Source organism: Sciurus vulgaris (genome assembly GCF_902686455.1).
Source record: "Sciurus vulgaris genome assembly, chromosome: 2".
Lineage (NCBI taxonomy): Eukaryota > Metazoa > Chordata > Mammalia > Rodentia > Sciuridae > Sciurus > Sciurus vulgaris.
This window is the reverse complement of record NC_136462.1, coordinates 105,264,235-105,276,450: the sequence shown is the minus strand read 5'-3', so window position 1 is coordinate 105,276,450 and position 12,216 is coordinate 105,264,235. Positions and strand designations below refer to the sequence as shown.

General features: G+C 34.3%; 1 protein-coding gene and 1 long non-coding RNA gene across 18 annotated transcripts in view; one reads left to right on the top strand and one right to left on the bottom strand.

Moving 5' to 3' along the window:
- Positions 1-12,216, bottom strand: part of TCF12 (transcription factor 12) — a 345,689-nt gene that overhangs the window by 121,674 nt on the left and 211,799 nt on the right. The window lies entirely within an intron of this gene.
- LOC306653090 overlaps positions 1-12,216 on the top strand; it is a 343,839-nt gene that overhangs the window by 172,706 nt on the left and 158,917 nt on the right. The window lies entirely within an intron of this gene.

Below are 12,216 nucleotides of genomic sequence, written 5' to 3'. Positions count from 1 at the left end.
TGGAGGGACTTTTGAAATGATGATGTAGAGTAATAAAAGTGAAATGTGTAAGGAGGGCATCATATTTATTTTATACATTTTGAGACATTTAACTATGAATATGATACAATGAATATAGCAAATTGATGTTGATATATACTCAAAACTATCAAGATTTCATTCTACTCAAATTAAGGAAAACTCTGTTAATAAAGTTCCTCACCAGAGCCAGGCATGGTGGTGCACACCTATAATCCCAGCGACCTCGGAGGCTGAGGAAGGAGGATCCTGAGCTCAGAGCCAGCCTTAGCAACTCAGCCAGGCCCTGAGCAACCCAGCGAGATCCTATCTCTAAATAAAATATAAAAAGGGCTGGGGATGTGGCTCAGTGGTTTAGCACCCCTGGGTGCAATCTCTGGTACCAAAAAATAAAATAAAATAAAATTCCTCACTAGGGTTCAACATCCTCTACCTAGGTAACAAAGTAAAAGTGTAGGATGCTTTCTACACCATCAAAAACACACATAGAGACAGTAGTCATAAAAGAGGACGATTACATTTTGTTGAAACAGATGGAAAAAGCCCAATAGAGAGTCTTAAAAATCCCCTTTATGGTCTGCTAAGATTTAAATAAAGTTCTTGTTAATGAATAGTTACTCTGAGGATAAAATACAGGACATTCAATTTTCATTGAGTGGTCTCCAGTATTACAATTTACTGCCATCCTATCTCTGCAGTTTGAAAATAAATAAAAGCTAATCTTAATTTCTCAATGACTCAAAATCCAAAGTTCATTTGTGAGCCAGGAGACACTATTCAAAATAAGATTTTTACGTATTAACTTAAATAGCTATACAGATCAATTTAGGAAAAGAGTACTTATGAGCAGAATATTTGTTAAAGGGAATGAGTGCGGAGGAAGGGAGGAAGGAAGGAAAAAAGGGAAGGAAAGAAAAGGATAACAGTGAGAGAGGAGATATATGTATTGGTAGTGGTTATGAATAGAGATCCTGGATATGGACAGCTGGGTTTAAATTTCCACTCACCAATTTATCATAGGTATTATCTAAACTCTCTGTCCCTCAGTTGTCTTATCAATTGTAAAATGGGAATTAAAATAACTCCACCTCATAGGGGTTTTGCAAGGATAAAATGTATTGACATATAAAGTGCTTAGAACAGTGACAAAGATAAAGGCTACCTAAATGTTAGTTACTATTTTTTTAAATGAAGTAGATTGATTAGAAAATTTAAAATACATAATCTTGAATATTAGGGCCTCAGGAAAAAGTCTTAACTACAAGAGAAAAAGCAAAAAACTTTTTTCTAGGAAAAGTACCTGTATTTATGTTTTTTCTACCTTTATAAAAACTGGTGCATTATAGCAGTACACATTGGTGCGATTTGTTGCTATATATTCCTACTTGCAAACAATTTAATAATATAATTTGACTAGTATTAGAAAAGAACTTTTAAAGAGAACTTTTGGATACTTCCAGAAAGTTTAAAATTCTTTATTGTCTTTCATTTCATTAAAATATAAGGACTTCTCTCTTATTTTCTCATTACTGAATAGATATATCTTTAGTACTATTTGTATGTATAGACACAAACAATGAGTTTAAATTCACAACTGGCATAAAAAGATTTGCAAAGAATGTATGCAAGATCTGGAAAAGATGGTAGATCTGAAGAGACATGAAGGCATAAAAGGACAGACAGTAAAGGGAGTTTTAATAAGGTCACAGATACTATAATATAAAGAACAGATGGGCTTGGATATAAACCTGCTTATTCCCTTTTTCCAATATTCAGCCAAGGTAGTTATAGAACACCTTGGGCTTTGTGGTTCTAAGTCACTAGTTCTAGATCCCTGATTGCCATCTAAAGCTCTTGAGCAAAGGAGAGGCAGACCATCCTTATAAGGAAAGGAGGAAGACCAGTGTCAGCAGATGTTGTGTTGTTAACTACTTAAATGTTTTCACCTAGAGAAAGAACCTATTCCTAAAAATATGTGCATAAACCACTGAAACACACATGAAAAAGAAAAACACTTTCCCTTCAATCTCCTGGTTTCTCTCTGTGCTTCAGTTTGATAATTTACATTTAAGGTGATATCTTTGATATGGGTGGATTTAAGCTTGCCATTTAGTTAAATGTTTTCTATTTGTCTAATCTGTTCTTTATTCTTTTCTGTTTTTCAGTCTGCTCTTGGATTGAGTAGTACTGCATTTAATATCTACTAATAGTAGATAAATTACATTTAAATATCTATTCAGTGGTCACACTTAGCCTACAATATATATCTTTAACAGATGCTACCTTCCAAAATTCTACCCTTTCACCCTTTAGGTTTTTATTGTTATATGTTTTATATATTTTATAAATCCCCCAATACAGTGATCTTGTTTTTTGTTTTGACATTTAACCCTTTTTAAATGTGAATTATAAAGAGGAAACATGTCTTTTATATTTACTTTTATTTTTACCATTTCTCGAGCTCTCATTTCTTTGTATAGATTAGAGGTTGACACACTATGACTCATGGATCAAAGAGCTCTTCTCCTTCCTGTTTTTGTAAATAAAGTTTTATTGGAATACAGCCATGCCAAGTTGTTGAAGAATTGATAATGGTTGCTTTTGTGCCACAAAGGGAGGGTAGTTGTGAAAGAGATTGTCTGACTCACGGAGCCTAAAACATGTAATACTTGGTTCCTTATAGAAAAGGTTTGCAGAGTCCTGCCTGGAGTCATGTTCACTTTGCCTAAAGAACTTCCTTTAACAGTTATTGTAGCAGAAATCTGCTGGAAATAGATTTTCTCAGCTTATGTATCTGAAGGTCTTTACTTTCCCTCTTCTTTTCCTTCTCCCCATCCCCTTCTCCTCCTCTTTCATTTTTTTCCACCCCGAGTTGCCCTCAAGATTTTTTCTGTATCTTTGTTTTTCAGCAGTTTGAATATAATATGTCCAGTGGTGTATGTATTGATTTAAAATCTTGAATCTACGGTTTTTCATTCTAGGCCATTATCTCTTCAAATATTTCTTCATTTTTCTCTCTCCCTCTCCTTCTGACATTTCAATTACACACATTAGATTGATATTGTCCATAAATCTATTCTTCACTTTTTTTCTCTTTGTGCTACAGTTTGGATTATTGCTATTGACATATATTCATCTTTACTGATTTTCTTCAGCAACTGTGTTATCTACTGATGACCCTGCAGGAATCACTCACTTCTGATATTATGTTTTTTATTTCTATCATTTCAATTTCCATCTATCTGCTAAAAATTCCTCATCTACTCATGTATGTTGTCCATCTTTTCCACTAGATCATTTAATATGTTAACCAGAGATATTTCACAATCCTTGTCTGATAGTTCCAACATTTGGGTCATCTTCATGTCTTGTTCTGTTGACTATTTTGCCTCTTGACAATGTTTTTCCCCCCTTGCCTGTGTGCATGTCTTGTAAGTTTGAATACAGGATATTGTACAAAGAATAGTAGGATACTTAAGCCTAAAAACGGACATGCTTTTTGTGTATTAGGTCTTAAGTGTGGGAGACTGAGTCCCCTCCCTCTATTCTCTTGGCCCTCACCCTGTGGTAAACTGCAACTGTTTAGTACTCCTTGTTAGGCTTTTGACAAAGGTAGTTCTCTTGTTTTGGTTTAGCCTCAGGCCTTTTAGATCCTGTGTCCTTGGGCTTCAGAGTTTTTCCAGTTTTCCTTTCCCTCTTCCTTTTCTTTCTATAGAAGCCAAACTCTGCTTTATACCTAATATAGACCTTGGGTTAAAGGGTTCATTCCTCCTTGAAAAGAGAGAGGCCTATACTTGGAATTATAGTCTAAGATAAGCCTCTTATATTTCCCTGTCATAATGTCCCTTAGCTTGTGTTATGCTATCTGGTCAAGAGGTTTTGCTGCCCTCACTGCAGCAGCTTAAGTCTTTTACTACCTAAAATCTGGAGAAGCTGGCATGCTTTTCTATATTTCCCATAATAATAGCTGATAAACTCCTCCGTGCTTGTAGCATCAACAGGAATTTTTTCCAGTCTCCTCTGTTCTGGCTTTGATTATGACTGGTGTGATGCTCTGACATGGGTAAAAGAGTTCCTATGTCCTCTCCCCACTTAGAAGGTACATAAATGTCATGCAATCTCCGCTCTCTGGTAATTTGGTAATTTATCAAGCCATTTTTTTTGTCATCGTTAGAGCAGAAATGGCTTTACTCTCTACACTCTAAATAGAAGTTGGAAGTCATCTAATCTCTTGATAGTTTCAGTTTCCATGTCTGTGAATTCATTGACCTTTCCTTCTGCCATCAAGAATCTGAAGTTAATCTCATTCAGTATATTTTTTTTTTACCTATTACAGTTTTCACCTCTAGAAATTCCACTTAGCTTTTCTTTTTTCTTTTACTTTCTTAAGTTGTTAAGCCTATTTATAATAGCCATTTTAACATCCTTCTGTAATTTCCTGGTTTATTGTTTCTACTGATTAACTTTTCTCCCAGTTACAGGTATATCTTCCTGTTCCTTTTTTGGCCTAGTAATTTTAAAATCAATGTCAGATCTTATGAAGCTTACATTTTCAGGTGCTAGATTTTATTGTATTCTTTAAAAAAAAAATCAGACTTTGTCATGGCAAGCAGTTAAGCTATTTGGAGTTAGTTTGATCCTTTTTTAGCCTTGCCATTAAGTTTTGCTACATTAAGTCCAGAAAACCTTAAGTTCAGGACTAATTTAGGCCTACCATCACGATACCATTCTGAGGACTCTACATTTAACCTTTGTACTGTGAGATCTTTCTACTCTGGTTGTTTGGAAGAACTACTGCAAACTTTGTGTGAATTTCAGAAATTCTTCAGCCTATTCCTTTTGAGTGATCCTTTCCCTGGTCTCAAGTTTCTTCTCATACATGCACAGATCAATACTCAGCCAAAGTCAACAGGGAACCAACTATTCTAGAGATCTTGAGCTCTTTCTTACTGTGTCTTCCCTTTTCTTTGCTTACTCCTTTTTGTCATGCAAATTCAAGCTACCTTGTTTTTTATTTTTTTCTTAGTTATTGATGGACCTTTATTTTATTCATTTATTTACATGTGGTGCTGAGAATTGAACCCAGTGCCTCACACATGTGAGGCAAGTGCTCTACCACTGAGTGCTCAACCCAGTCCTACGTTGGTTTTTTAAAATTCAGATCTTTGTCTTCTCAACTCAGGAAAAATGGCAGGCTCTATTGGAAGGGAGTTGGGGCAACTGCAGGACTCACCTGTCTCTCACGGACTGCCTATTGTACACAGTCTGACAACTATTGATTGGGACTATTATGACACTTCCTGAGTTTTTTATACCTCTTGGAAATCCTTACACACACACAGCAGGTGGGCATGGGGAGTTGGGGAGGAGGGGCTTTCTTCTAATCATTCTCAGCAAACCTGTTTTTATAGATTAGGAATCTAGAACATGGAAAAATTTGAGTGTGGGACATTATCAGACTTTCTAATAAAAAACTGCTCATAGTAGTGTCTAAAGTAGAAGATAACCTAAAATGACAGGTTCTAAATTTGTTACTGTCTTTACATTTTGGAGCATCCTAAATTAAAAACATTGTACTCTCCTAGATTTTACCACAATAGATACTGGATTTGATAAACTCAGAAAAATCTAAAAACTGTTAGGTTACTTCTGCTTTTATGATATTGTAAAGGGGTTCACTTATTTCTAATATCAGATGTTTTATTTCTAAAACACTCTGAATTCCACCAATTATAACACATTTGAATTTGGAACAAACTGGTCTATAAAATATGATCTCTTGCATAAAATATACACACAGTTATTTCTAAAAGGTTAAAAAACTGGCGATTTTCTAGTTCTCTTTCATCATTTCAAATGTGGAATACAATGTCCAGTTCTTAGTTCTCTTCTATTTTGGCAAGTTGACTAGTTCTCTACATGTGTTACCATGTGTTTTGTTTTACAAGTCTTTAAAATTCCTGGTTCTCTTATATGTGGTATGATATATATCTGTAAGTTATATGCATGATATACAAACTCACATACCCTCTAAATTTATGCCACAGATATAGACACCACAGAGCATGAAAAATATTCGTGTAAATTGCTTATTAAAGTATATTCTTAGAGATCATGGCTTTGCAGTGTATCTATGTGACTGTAAGTTAGATTATATTTACATTTCTTTTGACACTTTTTTTCTGAATTGCTTCTTACATATATCAGTGTATTCAATAAAAACTACTGATTTCTTTAAAATATTTTGGAAAACAGTAACAGTTATACTTAAAAGTTTAATTTTAGCTATGTGTGGTGGCACATGCCAGTAATCCCAGCAGCTCGGGAGGTTGAGGCAGAAGAATCAGGAGTTCAAAAGTCAGCCTCAGCAACTTGGCAAGCCACTTAACAATTCAGCAAGACCCTGTATCTAAATTAAAATAAAAAAGGGCAGAGGATGTGCCTCAGTGATTAAGCATCCTTGGATTCAATCCCTGGTATTAAAAAAAAAAAAAAAGTTTAATTTGAAAGCAATCTGAGGGATCTCTACATACTATCTAAAAGTAGATATAGGACACCCATCTCATGTTTTAAAAAAAAAAAAACCTGGCTATGTCCTAGTTATTTACAATGCTTTTTAAGTCCATTTGAACATTTCTTAAAAAGTAAACTTGCATTTTGTTATTTTCTTTAAACATTTTGAATTCTCTCCCACTGAAGGCTGCTGGACTTAGTAGGCCCCTCTGCATAAATTGTTTTGTCTCTGCTCAAATGTTAATTCCCCCAGAAGTCTTTGACTATCCTACTTAAAACAGTGGTGTTCCAAAGTTTCCTTCTCTACCACTTTTTATGATGTCAAAATTTTTTCCTTGATTTTCTTTGCAGAGAAAATTTGGCTAATAACCTTTAGGAAAACTATCACAACTCATAAATATCCCCAATTCTTAATATAAAGTTAGGAATTCTGCTTTAATTTCTCTTGCCATTTTATATTTTACATCATTTCCCATATCTGTGTTTTGATCTATAGCATTTGCTATAATTGAAAATATCTCTTTTTTACACTGCACAGAAATATTCCTGTGGCTATTCTTTCCATTTATAACTTGAGAAAATAAGCGTAAGGATTTACTTCATAAGTTTTTTAAAAATTTTATATTTTCTTTTTATTCCCAGTCCACATAATGATCTCAGTTTGTGTTTCAGCAAGATTTTCTTCATTTTGGGTAGAACTTCTTTAAAAATTGTAAAATGCTTTAAAACATCTGATTGGAAGATTATAGCAGATAAATGGCATGAATTAAAAAGCCATTTGATGACTATGAACAATGTTTAGGGGAACAGGTTGAATTCCCAGCAGATATCTTAAGATCAAGGAAGAAATATACAGACAACTCCTAAAGGTTTGGATAACTAGTATACTGATGTTAAACAAATAACATGCTAATTGGAATTTGACTTTATAGCAGAAAGTAATGAGCTTAATAACTGAACACACAGTTATATTGTCAGTATTAAGAACAGAAGAAGTGATCCAGAAATTATTGCATTTATTCTACTTTTACTTTCTCAACTTTTTAAATTATATTCAGCCAATATCTATTTTAGGAACTGTACTGGAAGACTCTTATGTTTTATGCAAGGAACTGCTATTTTCCCAGATGAATAGAATATCCATTCTCCAGCTCCAAGTTTCCATGACAATAAAAACAAAACATTCATCAGCACCAACGTGGTATTTGATGGCAAATGCAGCTGCAGCTTGTAACAGTTCAATCTTTATTCCAACTCTTCTCCGCAGAACAGAGGCACTATATTTCTCCAAAGCAACTGAATTGTTTTTACAGTGATTTTTTTCCCCTGCCACAAATCTAAACACTAACAATTAAGTGTGTTAACCATCTCCAATCTTCAAATCATCCTTTTTTCCCAAATTCATGCCAAATATAATGTTCTTGGGTTTTTCTAAGAGCATATTTGCTTTGTGAACTCTGAAAGATTAGCTGATTTAAGTATTACAACTTTAGAGGAATGTACAATATTTAAAGGTTTATGATTAATGGCAGAGAAGATAGAATTTGGAAAAGAATGCCATTTACAGCATTCAAAAAGCTAGGTAAAATCCAATCTGATTATGGGAAGACAGTGCCCCCTTGTGTCTTGGTATCTTGGCCTTGACTAAAATTCAATATTTGCTTCCTCAAGAGTTCTGTGGTATGGATTTAAATATCAGAGAACTTGATAACGAGCAGTTGTCCTAAGACAAAATCCTAATTTATTATGATATAAATACACAAGCTATTAATTATTAGTGATTTTAACATGAATGCTCTACAATGAGGAAAATGAAATGAATCTGCACATATTCAGTAGCTAAATTTAAATATCACACTTTTAGTAAGAGACATTTTAAACTTGTAAAAATGAGAAAAACCTAACTACAATCATTTACATTTTCTTTAGGTATTGATTATTCTTTTAGTATTGATGAACCTCTGTAGTAATCACTTTACACTAGTTCAGTGATCCTCATCATTACTTCTGGGCAACTAATGAGTTCCAAGCTTTACTCACATGAAAAACAATATGCACTAAATGGAGGAAATGAATATCAAAATGTAAAAGGTATTCATAATAACAGGAGTAATTCCCTAAGTTACAAAAATAGTTTAAGAAATGAAAATTACAGGGAGGGTGGAAATTATCCACACTTCAACTCTACTCAAAGGGTAATACTCAAGACTGGACTTTGGAAACCAGCATCTCAGGTCTAACCCTAGATGATCAGAATTAGAACTTGCCTTTTTGCAAGATCCCTAGATAGTTTTTATAAGCATTAAAGTCTAAAGAAGCACTCCTCAACTCAATGCCCTCCTTCTTTCAACTACCACAAATTAAGAGCAGAGTAGAGCAAGAGAGAAACTGGCTGATCATTTGGGCATCGGAGTCAGCTTTAGAAATTAGGTGGATTCAAAGGGAGGAAGAGAATCAGGAATAGAAATTATATCTGAGCTTGGTAAACCTGCTTTCTTAAGTGACTCCTACCCCATTCTCCAATCTCCAATATAATATTTTTAGAACAATTAACAACAAAAATTCTGCCAATTACTGATTTATTTGGGTAATTAAGAAATAAAATTTCAAAATGAAAATAACAAGAATTTTAAGTCCATCACTTGCTATTAATGATACCTATATGATACATATTTTTTTACTACTACAACCCACATTATCTCACTTGACACTGAAGCACTGATCAGTAAGTTTTATTGCTCTCATAAGTGTGGTACCTGAGAATCACTGACTCTATGAGGTATAAAAAAAGAAAAAGAAAAAAAAAACCATCTCTTTCTTCTAGGTATCCTTTTGCTTTCTGTCTTGTATTACAATAATCCTCTTTCTGGATTTAACTTAGTTACATTATGGGTCACTTTCTTGTAGACCAGTTTGAGTATCTACTCCTATTACTTCTAACACTGTGAATTATGGGAAAAGATATGTAAGTTTCGAATGACTGGCAAACTAGCTAATTAGACTAGCTTATCTTTTTTGGTATGGAGGATTGAACCCAGGCGCAATTAAACACTGAGTCATATCAGTATCATATCCCCAGCCCTTTTTATATTCTATTTAGAGACATAGTCTCACTGAGTCTTGCTAAATTGCTGAGGCTGGCTTTGAACTTGTGATCCTCCTGCCTCAGCCTCCCAAGCTGCTGGAATTACAGGTATGCACCACGTCACTCAGCTATGCAAACTAGCTTTTAGAGAAAATACAACATGTTCATGTGTCAGTAGATATCATATTCTTCTAACCAAACAAAGGTATTGAGAAGAGATAAGAAACGTGGTGATACTTAAAAAATTAAACAGGAAAAACAAATACATAGGCATATGTTCAAAATGGAGAAAGTAATGGATTAGAATAAAACAGATATGGGTTCCAATTCTGGCACCACCACTTAGAATCAGAATGTTAGATCAAATTATTCAATCTCTGAATCTTAAATAATGATAAGGAGTAAAAAATTGTGCACCTTTGGTGATAGTATACAGATGTTCTTATTTTCTTTTGGTCCATCTGAATTATTATGTTTTCTACAATAAATATGTATTATATTTAATACAGGAAAAGATTTTTAAATTCACATATTTCTTATAAATATACTATCATCTTCAAAAGAATTCATGCATGTAGAGTATTTAATGTGATATGTAAAATAAGAACTTAGGTTTTTTATCTAACCATCATTACAAAATAGTAACCATGAATCAATAAAAGTATAGGGAAAAAAAGCATGTAGGGTAAGAGTGCTCAGTAAGTTATGTGTTCAGTAATGCTACTTGTTTACAGAATAAGCATTCATATTAAAGCACTAATGTGGGGAACTGGTGGTAGAACTCAGTTGTAGAGCACAAGCTTAACATGCATAATAAGTCACTTGGGTTCAGTCTCCATGACCAAATATTTTTAAAACAATAACAATAAAAAGTTCAAAGTGTCATATTATTTTCAAGTTAAGTTCAGGAATATCTGGTCCAGAATGTAAAACTATTTGTTTACATCATCAATTTGTCTTTCTGTCATTTCCATTAAGAGTTAAGAGTTAAGAAATTTCACAACTCAGGAAGCTGAGGAAGGAGGATCTCAAGTTCAAAGACAGCCTTAGCAACTTAGTGAGGACCTAAGCAACTTAGTAAGACTGTGTCAAAATAAAAAAATGGCAAGGGCTGGGGATGTAGTTCAGAGGTTAAGTACACGAGGGTTAAATCCCTAGTCCCCCTTTCCCCGTTGCCTCGCCCCCCAAAAAAAGAGTTAATAAATTCCAAAAGATAACCCTTAAGATATACCTCACAACCATTCCTTTTTCTGCTACTAACAACTACTATCTCAGTTCAGTTTCCTATGAACACCTAAGCAATGACCTTCCAAGAGATACCAGTCTCTTTTTGCTCACATCTATCCATACAATAACCCATATTCCACGAGCATGTTCATCATTACATACCACTATTAAAAAACTGATGAAAGTTTCCCAATGCATGTAAAGGGGATCAAGATATGCTATCCCAAATATGCCGCTTGTGGCACAAGAATTATTTTGTGCTGAAGGCATCTGAATTCTTGAAATCCTTTATCTGCGTAAGAGCAGAGTCTTTCAAAAGAACTCAATGGTCATTAAAACCCCTCCCTAGGAACAACTCTAAAATCTCTGCATACACCCACTTTATGTGAGATGCACATATTAATACACTTCTCTTGTTAACCTGTCTTTTGCCAGTCTCACAGGGTCCCAGCCAGAAAATCTAAGATAGGTGGAGGGGGTGAAAAAGGAGAGAAAAGATTTTTTTCCTTCTCTTTACATGGAAAACAATATCCATTTTTTTTAAAAATCCTAACATTCCAAGATCTGTACATTCAGATTTCAAACAATGCTTTTTTTGTTGCTGTTTTATTTTTGAAAAATGTTCTAAGCTTACAGAAAAGTCACAAAAACAGTAAAAATAATCTTTCCTCCCTGGACTACTTTTGAGAATACACTGTAGACGCAATGCTCTACTGCCCATAAATACTATATGTGCTGATATTGACTACTGACTATGCAAGTAACCACTAGACTGATTTAATTAACTTTTAGACATTATTCTTTTAATCTTCAGATCTCACTTGACTTGTCTTAATGAGGCTGTCTAGTAAAAATAGATGAGGTTCAGAATCATGCATTGTCTTCAGTTGTCTTACCTTTTTTTTTTTTTAACTTTATATCCTTGATATTATAGCCCAGAATGTCCCTCAGTTTATTTTGTCTAATACTTTCTTAAGATTACATTCATGTTGCCAGGCACAGTGGCATACACCTGTAATACCTGACTCAGGAGGCTGAGGCAGGAGAATCTGAAGTTTCAGGCCAGTATCAGCAACTTAGCAAGATCCTGTCTCAAAATAAAAAAATAAAAAGGACTAGGAATGTAGCTCAGTGGTAAAGCATTCCTGAGTTCAGTCCTAAGTACCCTCACAAAAAAGTTACATCCAGGTCATGAATCTTAGGCAGGTATATCACAGAAGGGATTTTATTTTCTCTCTTTTTTTTTTTTTTGGCGGTGCTGGGGATTTGAACCCAGGGCCTTATGCTTGCAAGGCAAGCACTCTACCACCTGAGCTATATCCCCAGCCCCACTCTCATTCTGGTGGTTCTTGAATCTGAATTATCCTATTCTT